This window comes from Lissotriton vulgaris, chromosome 5 (assembly GCF_964263255.1).
Source record: "Lissotriton vulgaris chromosome 5, aLisVul1.2, whole genome shotgun sequence".
Lineage (NCBI taxonomy): Eukaryota > Metazoa > Chordata > Amphibia > Caudata > Salamandridae > Lissotriton > Lissotriton vulgaris.
Genome location: NC_141693.1, coordinates 1,055,838,060 through 1,055,847,877, shown reverse-complemented (window position 1 = coordinate 1,055,847,877; position 9,818 = coordinate 1,055,838,060). Strand labels below are relative to the sequence as shown.

Here is a 9,818-nt window from a genome sequence, read left to right as displayed (position 1 = left end):
TTTTTGTTAAATGAGGACTCAGACTCATTTTTGTCTAGCAATGGAAGCCTGCTTACCAGCTCAGATTCCGGTTCTGCTGCAAGATCTTTAGTTCAAAAAGCGCCAGCGGGATACGAAGGCTTGCAGCAAAAAAAAGAACAAAGTCTAAATCAAGGCCCCCACGTATTCCATCGGTAGATGCTCCAAATAGAAAGCTATGTTGGGATTATTCGGCAAATTTGCATCTATATCAAGAGGGCGCTGGAGAGGATTCTAAGCTGGGGGATGATAAAGTAGACAGTCCACCCCAAGCCACTTCACTAGATTTGCTATATACGACTTTGAAACAAATGCAGGCCGAAGCTAGGTCAGAGAGCCATAGAGCTAAACTGGCAGAAAAAAAAATCCAGAGCTCTATTAAGAAAATGAATAAATTATACGACGAGATTGCAGACAGCGTTGCTCATGTTGAGGAACGAACCAGGAAGCTGGAAGATGATGTCAGCAGATGGTAAGTGTTTAAAGAGGCCCAGGAGAAGATTACTTATGACGTACAATGGAAATTGGAGGATTTCGAAAATCGTCAAAGGCGAAATAACATAAGACTTTTGGGGGTGGCGGAGGGAGTTGAAGGACAGGATGTCAGTGTCACGGTTAGCAGCAGACAAGTAACCCAAGCGAAGAATACACAAGCCACTAACCTTAGGTGTCTAGCCAGCGGGGACCACAGAGAGAAGATAGTCTTCCCTACACCCGATAGCACTGACCCTCTCCGTGTGACATACACACCGGAGACAGGTAGTCCTCCAGGAAAGGGGAAGGATAGTTGCTCGGGGAAGGTTGTTGTGAAGACACCCCTCAAGGTCTGGTCTAAGGCTTCGGATGACTACAAGTCACAACAATGTCTGTAAACACAAGAACACTTGTTTAGTACTACGATCAGGCAAATATCAGAGTTGTAACATATATACATATAATCAAGTATTCACTTACGAATAACCACCGCTTGAAACAGCCTGAAGTCTGGGTAAGATGGAGATTCAAGTTCAAGCCGAAGGGGGGCTGTTAACTCACAGCTCTATTCACAAGAAGAAAATAAGTTAACTATCTCCCCGAGTAGTTTGATTCACTAACGGGAGGGAAAGATGTTTTCAGTACTTGTACGGTTCAAAATATCTTCAGGGAATATCCGAAGGAAGGTAGATACCTACACTCTGATAGCACGGCCGTGCTAAATGTATATATCAGATTTCTACTTACTAGAAATTCACAAAGTATCTCGGGGTCCTCAGCGGGAAGGCAAGCGTCCGCGTACCCTCAGCTCTCGGCGTCCTCAGCGGGAAGGCAAGCGTCCGCGCACCCTCAGCTCTCGGCGTCCTCAGCGGGAAGGCAAGCGTCCGCGCACCCTCAGCTCTCGGAAGGCTAGTTCCAAACACGATCGTAAAACCGGAAGGATTGACAAGCATCCGGTGATGGGACAAGGGTGTTTTTATACACTCCCAGAGGGCGTGGGCCGTTTAGCCAGGTCCCAGGGCTTTCTGGGAGATGTAGTGCTGAAGCGGTATTTCCGAATACAAGCTCTCCAGCTATGGGTAATCGCTACAGAACCCCCTCTCGAGGATCGCCGACCCGGCGGTCGACCCGGCTTCCCTGGATTCTGCAGATGAAACTGAGTTACCAAATCGGGGCAGTGGAGATTCTGCTCTGGTTCCCACGTTCTCTCCTCAACCCCAAATCCCTTCCAACCAACCAAATACTGCACTCTGCCCCGATGGATCCGTGAATCCAACAACTCTTCTACCTCGTATTCCTCCAATCCCTCTACCAACACCGGTGCAGGATGAACGGGTAATCTAGTGTCTAAGGGACAAGGCAAGAGCAGGGAGACGTGAAAAACAGGATGGATCCTCCAATTCTGGGGAATGGACAATTTCAAGGCCACAGGGTTGATGACTTCCTCAACACTATAGGGACCAATGTATCTAGGTTTGAGTTTGTTGATACCCCGGAGATGAATGTTTTTAGTGGAAAGCCATACCTTGTCCCCCACCTGGTAGACCGGTTCAGGAGTGCGTTTCTTGTCGGCGTAGCGTTTCTGCGATGCCTGAGCTTCCGCCAAGTGGCGCTTCGCGTCTATCCGTACAGCCTGTAAATGAGCATGATGTTCTTGAATACTGGGCAGGTTGGTTGTTACTGGCCAATCGAATGGAAGAATGTTCGGATGGTACCCAAGAAGGCAAAAGAAGGGGGAACAACCCAGGGTGGAGTGGTCAGAGTTGTTATACGTGTATTCAGCTAGCCATAATAGGGTGACCCAATCCGTCGAGTTTTGCAATGTGAAGCAACGCAGATATTGTTTGATAGTTTGGTTGAGCCTCTCCGTTTTGCCATCTGTCTGCGGGTGGTAACTCGTAGAGAGCCTAACATCAATAGCTAATGATTCACAAAGGGCTTTCCAAAAACGGGATGTAAATTGAGCCCCTCTGTCTGTAATGAAGACTCGTGGAATGCCATGGGCTCTGATGAGATGCTGCAATATAATCATGGCCAGTTCGGCGGAAGTGGGGAGACCCTCCAAAGGTACAAAATGACCCATTTTTGTCAAGTGATCCACAATCACCAGTACCGTAGTTTTTCCTTGACATAAAGGCATCTCCACAATGAAATCCATCGAGACCGTATGCCACGGTTTAGGGGGTACTGGAATTGGACGGAGCAGACCCGTAGGTTTGGTGTGTTTTGCTTTCCCTTGGGTGCACACTGAACAGTTCCTTACGTATTTTTTGACATCATTTCGTAAGGTAGGCCACCAGAACGATCGCTCAATGGTAGCTATAGTCTTGTACACTCCCCAATGTCCGCCTAACACAGAGTCATGTGCCCAATTGAGCACCTGCATTTGCAACCCAGGGTCCGGCACATACCAGGCCTGGCGGTAGTACAGAAGTTCGTCTTTTTGTGACCTCCATTGGGGTTCTTCCTGTAGCCAAGTCTGGACATCGACATCCGTTAAAGCCACTCTTATATCCTCGATAAAATCTGTGGAGGTGAGCAAAGCAATAGTGTTTTCAGGGAAGGACTTCTCAGGAAGGATGGATGATGGTTCCACGGGGACTTCTGACTGGGTCTCTTGAGTGTCTTGATTCCTAGAGAGGGCATCGGCTTTTCCATTTTGAGGGCCGGGACGATACTTGATGACAAAATCGTAGTCCGAGAAAAAGAGAGTCCATCTCAATTGCCGAGGAGTGAGAGCCTTTGCTGTTTTTAGGAATAACAAGTTCCGATGGTCCGTATAGATTTCGATGGTATGTCGTGCTCCTAGCAGGTAATGTCTCCATTCCTCGCAACCCCTCTTGATGGCAAGCAACTCCTTGTCCGTAATCGAATAATTGACTTAGCTGGGACTGAGCTTCTTGGAGTAGAAGGCCACTGGGTGGATTTGTCCTTTTTCAGGGTGGCGTTGTGAGAGCACCCCCCCCCGAGGCATACTGTGAGGTATCGGTTTCTAAAATGAATGAAAGTTGGGCATCGGGATGCCGCAATATGGGGGCCTGGGTGAATCTGTCTTTAAGAATACGAAAAGACTGTTCTGCCTCCTCACCCCACTTGAAAGGAAAGTTTTTCCGTAACAGATTGGAAATGGGGTGGATGATTCTAGAGAAGTCCTTGATAAAACGTCGGTAATAGTTCGCAAAGCCGAGGAAACTCTGCACCGATTTCACGTCTTGTGGGGTTTTCCAATTCGTGATGGCCTCAACCTTCCCACTTTCCATCTGAAAGCCATTGGCGTTGATCACGTACCCCAGGAAGGAGACTTCTGTTGCATGGAAGAGGCACTTTTCCAGTTTGGCGAACAGCTGGTGTTGTTGCAGACGACTCAGAACTTCCTTGACATGCTGTTCGTGTTCCTGGAGAGTACTAGAGTACACAAGGATGTCGTCGATGTACACCATACAGATGGTATCCAGAAGGCCCCTGAGCACTTCGTCCATAAAAATTGGAATGCCGCAGGGGCGTTGCATAAGCCAAAGGGCATGACATTATGCTCGAATAAGCCGAACTTTGTTCGGAACGCGGTCTTCCACTCGTCGCCCTTCTTTACTCGGACCAAATGATAAGCCCCCCTGAGATCTAACTTGGTGAAGTAACGAGCGCCCTTTATTTGGTCCATCATGACCGGAATCAGTGGAAGGGGGTATCTATTCTTCACTGTGATGTTATTCAAGGCTCTGTAGTCGATGCAGGGTCTTAATTCTGCACAGTCTTTCTTCGGAATGAAAAATAGGGGTGAAGAAGCAGGAGACGTGGAATGGCTGATGAATCCTGTAGCGAGATTCTCCTCAATGTAGTTTTGTAAATAGGTGTTTTCATGTTCAGTCAGGGCATACACTTGACTACACGGAATAGCCGCACCCGGGAGGAGTTCGATGCAACAATCGTAGACCCTGTGTGGGGGCAAACCGGTAGCCTTCTGTTTGTCGAACAGGGAACGGAATTCATTATAATTTTCAGGTAGACTGGAAGTACTGCATAGGTGTTTCTCTGTGCATGCCACAGCCAGGTGTCGAATACTAGGACGCTCTTCTTCTTCCACAGACACAGAAAAAGGGTTGTGACAATGTTCCATACAATAGGAGGAGGTTAAGGCGACTGTGCGAGCAGACCAACTCACCACAGGATCGTGTAACGTGAGCCATGGCATGCCTAAGATTAGGCGAAACTGAGGAGCAGCAATCAAGTCAAATTGGATATACTCCGTGTGTTCTCCATGCTGCATTCGCAAAGGGATTGTGTGTTTAATAACAGGCCCAGATGACAAGGTGGATCCATCCACGGCCTTTACATGTTCTGGTTCTTCCTTCTGTTCCCAGGATATCCCAAGGGAGTCTGCGTAGTCAATGTCCATGTAATTTCCCGTGGCTCCTGAATCTAACAGCGCATCCATTTGCGTGAAGTTATCCCTAGTTGTCCACAGGGACACTGGCAAGTTCATATGTGCAACAGCAGGCATCATCGTATTGGCAAGTAATGTGGAGATCATTGTTGGTTGCCGGTCCATCCCAGAGATCTCAACCTGGTTTGGACGTTCTAGTTTTCCGACGTCTCTCGTGTTCCAAGAGCAGCCGACTTTCGTGGTGCGGGATTCCTCTCCGTTTGTGGGGTTCTTGCTCTGCACTCTCGTATGAAGTGTCCCCCTTTTCCACAATACATGCAGAGTTTCATTTTCCGCCTTCGCTCTCGTTTCTCAGACGTCAGAGGACCTCGAATACCCCCGATCTGCATGGGCTCAGTACCATCAGAATTTTTGGAGCTGTCTTCCTGTGGGAGTTTGAATTTAGGATACCATCCACGTCCATCACCCCTGCTCCGATCTCCTCTTCTCTCCAACAGCCTATGATCTAATTGTACGGTTAGGTCGATGAGTTCTTCACAAGTCGCAGGCAGTTGGACTACCTGGGACAAGACGTCCTTCAATTCACTCCTCAGGCCTTGATAAAACAGCGAGGTCCTTTTTTCTTGTGGCCAATCAGTCTCGGCTAAGAGCCGGTTAAAATAGGTGATGTATGACAATAAGTCCTGTGACCCCTGTCGCAGTGTCAAGAGTTCTTTATCCAGGGATAACATGTGGGTCTTTCGATCAAAGAGTTTCCTTAAGGCAGAACAGAAGTCGGGGAACCGGTGTAAAACGGGATCTTTTTTTTCCATTAAAGGGATAGTCCAGCTTGCAGCGTTTCCACCCATATATGACATCATGAATGCGGTTTTGGCCGCATCATCCTGAAACACAGAAGGTTTACACAAAAAGTGGAGGCGGCACTGGTTTAGGAATGTCTCAAATTTCTTGGGATCTCCGTAGAACCTCTCAGGGGGAGCCAAAGGTATTCCAGTGTTCTGAATGACGTGCACCGTCGGAGTGTGGTCCGTGGAGGATGAAGGTATGGCTGTAGGCGAAAAGAACTCACCCCCAGCTGCCATTGGGGTAGCGGGCTGTGATATGGTTTGTCCGGGAGGGGGAAGTGTGGCTTCTCTAATATAAGACCCTGCCCCGGGATTCTTTCGTGACATGCCAGCTACTTCTCTACGCATGGTGTTCATATCTTTTCTGAGCTCTTGGTTCTCAACTCGGGATGCATGCACTTCTTGCTGCAGTAAGCTAAAACCCTCAAGTAACGAGGCCAAAGTCGCACTCGTATCCATGGCCCAGGCTAGTCTTCTTCCTTGGGCTTGTCAATCTGTCACGGTTAGCAGCAGACAAGTAACCCAAGCGAAGAATACACAAGCCACTAACCTTAGGTGTCTAGCCAGCGGGGACCACAGAGAGAAGATAGTCTTCCCTACACCCAATAGCACTGACCCTCTCCGTGTGACATACACACCGGAGACAGGTAGTCCTCCAGGTAAGGGGAAGGATAGTTGCTCGGGGAAGGTTGTTGTGAAGACACCCCTCAAGGTCTGGTCTAAGGCTTCGGATGACTTCAAGTCACAACAATGTCTGTAAACACAAGAACACTTGTTTAGTACTACGATCAGGCAAATATCAGAGTTGTAACATATATACATATAATCAAGTATTCATTTACGAATAACCACCGCTTGAAACAGCCTGAAGTCTGGGTAAGATGGAGACTCAAGTTCAAGCGGAAGGGGGGCTGTTAACTCACAGCTCTATTCACAAGAAGAAAATAAGTTAACTATCTCCCCGAGTAGTTTGATTCACTAACGGGAGGGAAAGATGTTTTCAGTACTTGTACGGTTCAAAATATCTTCAGGGAATATCCGAAGGAAGGTAGATACCTACTCTCTGATAGCACGGCGTGCTAAATGTATATATCAGATTTCTACTTACTAGAAATTCACAAAGTATCTCGGGGTCCTCAGCGGGAAGGCAAGCGTCCGCGCACCCTCAGCTCTCGGCGTCCTCAGCGGGAAGGCAAGCGTCCGCACACCCTCAGCTCTCGGAAGGCTAGTTCCAAACACGATCGTAAAACCGGAAGGATTGACAAGCATCCGGTGATGGGACAAGGGTGTTTTTATACACTCCCAGAGGGCGTGGGCCGTTTAGCCAGGTCCCAGGGCTTTCTGGGAGATGTAGTGCTGCAGCGGTATTTCCGAATACAAGCTCTCCAGCTATGGGTAATCGCTACAGTCAGATCATATGTAATTAATCTGCTTAAGAGAGTGTTTCCTGACGTGACAACCTGGAGTTGGGAGAGCGAAGTCCAAAGGGCACACCGCTACCCGATGATTCAAAAGAGGACATATGGGACTCCACAAGCTGTTAAACCTAGAGCAATTCTTGTATATGTTGGTAACTTCCTAGCTAGACAGGACATTATGAATAAGGCAAGGCCAGAGGCTAGATGCACGTTCGAAGGGGTCACCTTTTTTTGCTCGCCCTGATTTTTGTTACGCCATGGTAGAGAGGAGGTGGAGGCTTAGGCAATTGATAGCACCACTTCAGAACTTAGGGCATACCTATTGTACCCAGCAAGGCTTAAGATTATCGTTAAAGGGCACGTAAGGATCTTCTCGTCAGAAATTAAGGCTCAACGGTATATTGCAAAGTTAAAGGAACAGAAAGGAGGGTAGGCAGGGTAGGGGGATTCCCACCTCTTTCTTTTTCGAATTTTGGAGGAGACGGGGTAATGTGGGCTTCATTGGGAGGTAAACAAGGGAGGAGGGCGAGTTGGGGCTGCTGCATTCAAAAGCTGTCGCACATAGGTCATTAGTGACCTATTTGCCTGTAGGGGGAGTGAGTGGGGCTAGGGTAGTTTTAATGGGGGACAGGGGAGGGGGTTGGGAGTGGGGGTGGTCTGGGGGATTTCACAGTATGGCACAGCACTAAATTGGTTTATGAAGTGTAGTATAGCACCAATTTTGAGACAGTTAACTAGGCGCACAAGATGCCTTAATAAAGTAAAGAAACAGACTCTGCTGAAAAGCAAAAAGAAACCGAATAAAATAGTGGCTGACTTGGGCGGAAAAGATTATGATGTGTTTTAATGAGTATTAGAATTGACTCCTTCAATGTATGTGGATTGAATAATTATATGAACAGGCAACGTGTGGCGGCTGCCCTAAGGTTAATGCGACTAGATCTCCTTTGTCTTCAGGAGACACATTTAGACGGTACAAGGGCTTATCTAGTGGAGCAACTAGGTTTTACTCTTCTGGCATATTCGAGGCAGGGGACTAGGACAAGAGGGGTGGTCATTTTGTCGAAAAAGAGGGATGTCAAGGTTATTTAAAACAAGGAAGATCAATGGGGAAGATGGGTACTACTGAAATGTGAAATAAATAATCAGTTAGTTACTGTGGGTTCAATATATGGATCCACTGAGGATTATCCTGACGTTTTTGATTTTCTAGACACAGAGTTGGCTTCTTGGCCCGAACCAATTATTATTTGTGGAGATTTTAATATAAATGGGGTGGGGGGCTTGGGCCCAGAGCATGGGCAGATATACGGAGGACGGAAGAAGAAAGTATGCCGGCAATTTGTAATTTAGGTGCAGCATAATGCCCTTGCTGATGTATGGACACGATTGAACCCTACAGATGATGGTATTACTTTTTACTCTGCCCCACACAAGGTCTGTGTAAGACTTTATAATTTTTTTATATCTAATTCTCTGTTGTCTATAAGTAAGATCGAGAAGTTTCCCTGTTTAACCTCTGACCATAACCCGCTTGTCCTAACACTTGAATTGGCAGGATTGAACAGCATGAAATGCATTTGGACGTTCGAAAGGAAATTGCTGTTGGATGAAGGCTATGTTACATATATGAATAACATGATAAATATCTTCTGGCAAATTAATCGGGGGAGCACGGCTGCAGGCTTTACCTGGGATGCATTCAAAGCTGGCATTCGAGGTGAAACATTAAGCTACAGTATGCATAAACAAAGGCAAGAAAGAGACAGAGTTAGCGCTCTGGTTAAAGCAGCTTCAGAGGCAGAGGGGGAATTGTGTCTTGCGATTCGGAATGGTATCCCCGTGGATACAGCACTCTTAAAAATAGCGAGTATTAAAGCAAAGATAAATGAGGGCTTTGCAAGTACGGCGGCTGCAGTGTACCTGACATACAAGGAACAGTGTCACGAATTGAGCGAGCGGGTAGGGCATACTCTAGCGGTCCGCACAAGGCAGAAATCTGCTCTAGGGCAAATTAAGGAAATACTAGATGGTGAGGGGGGAATAACTACTGATGTTGAAGAAGTAAGGGAGGTATTTAAACAGTTTTGCACTAAGCTGTACAGTGAGGACCCACCGGGAGACCAAGCAGAGATTCAGCAGTACTTGGGGGACATTACTGTGCCCCTACTCGTAGAGGAGGATAGAGAGGCTCTAGATGCTCCGTTGACTCTTGAAGAAATCTTGATGGCTATTAGTAGTCTCCCTTCAGGTAAAGCGGTAGGGCCAGACTAAATTCCTTTGGAATTTTATAAGACCTTTCAAACTGCAATTCAGCTGGACTTGTTTAATACGATCTTGCAGGCCCAGGTAGGAAAATCGGTGCCAGAATCATGGGCAGGCGCCGATATTGTTGTAATTCCTAAAAAAGGAAAATCACCCTTGGAACCAGGGTCATACAGACCAATTGCCTTAATGAATGCGGATGCTAAGATTTATTCAAAGGCTCTGGCTTCAAGGTTGAGTAAGAGAATAGATCAGCTAGTTAGTCCTACTCAACATGGTTTTATTCCTGGGAGGGGAACTGCTCAACATATACGCAAGGTTATAACTTTATTGATGCCACAGAAGTCTCAGGGGACCCTGTGGCGGTCATGTTTTTAGATGCAGAAAAAAGCTTTCGACCGGGTCTCCTGGGACTTC

General features: G+C 47.2%; 1 protein-coding gene across 4 annotated transcripts in view; it reads left to right on the top strand.

Annotated features, from left to right (window-relative positions):
- CNNM2 (cyclin and CBS domain divalent metal cation transport mediator 2) overlaps positions 1 to 9,818 on the top strand; it is a 1,082,606-nt gene that overhangs the window by 490,086 nt on the left and 582,702 nt on the right. The window lies entirely within an intron of this gene.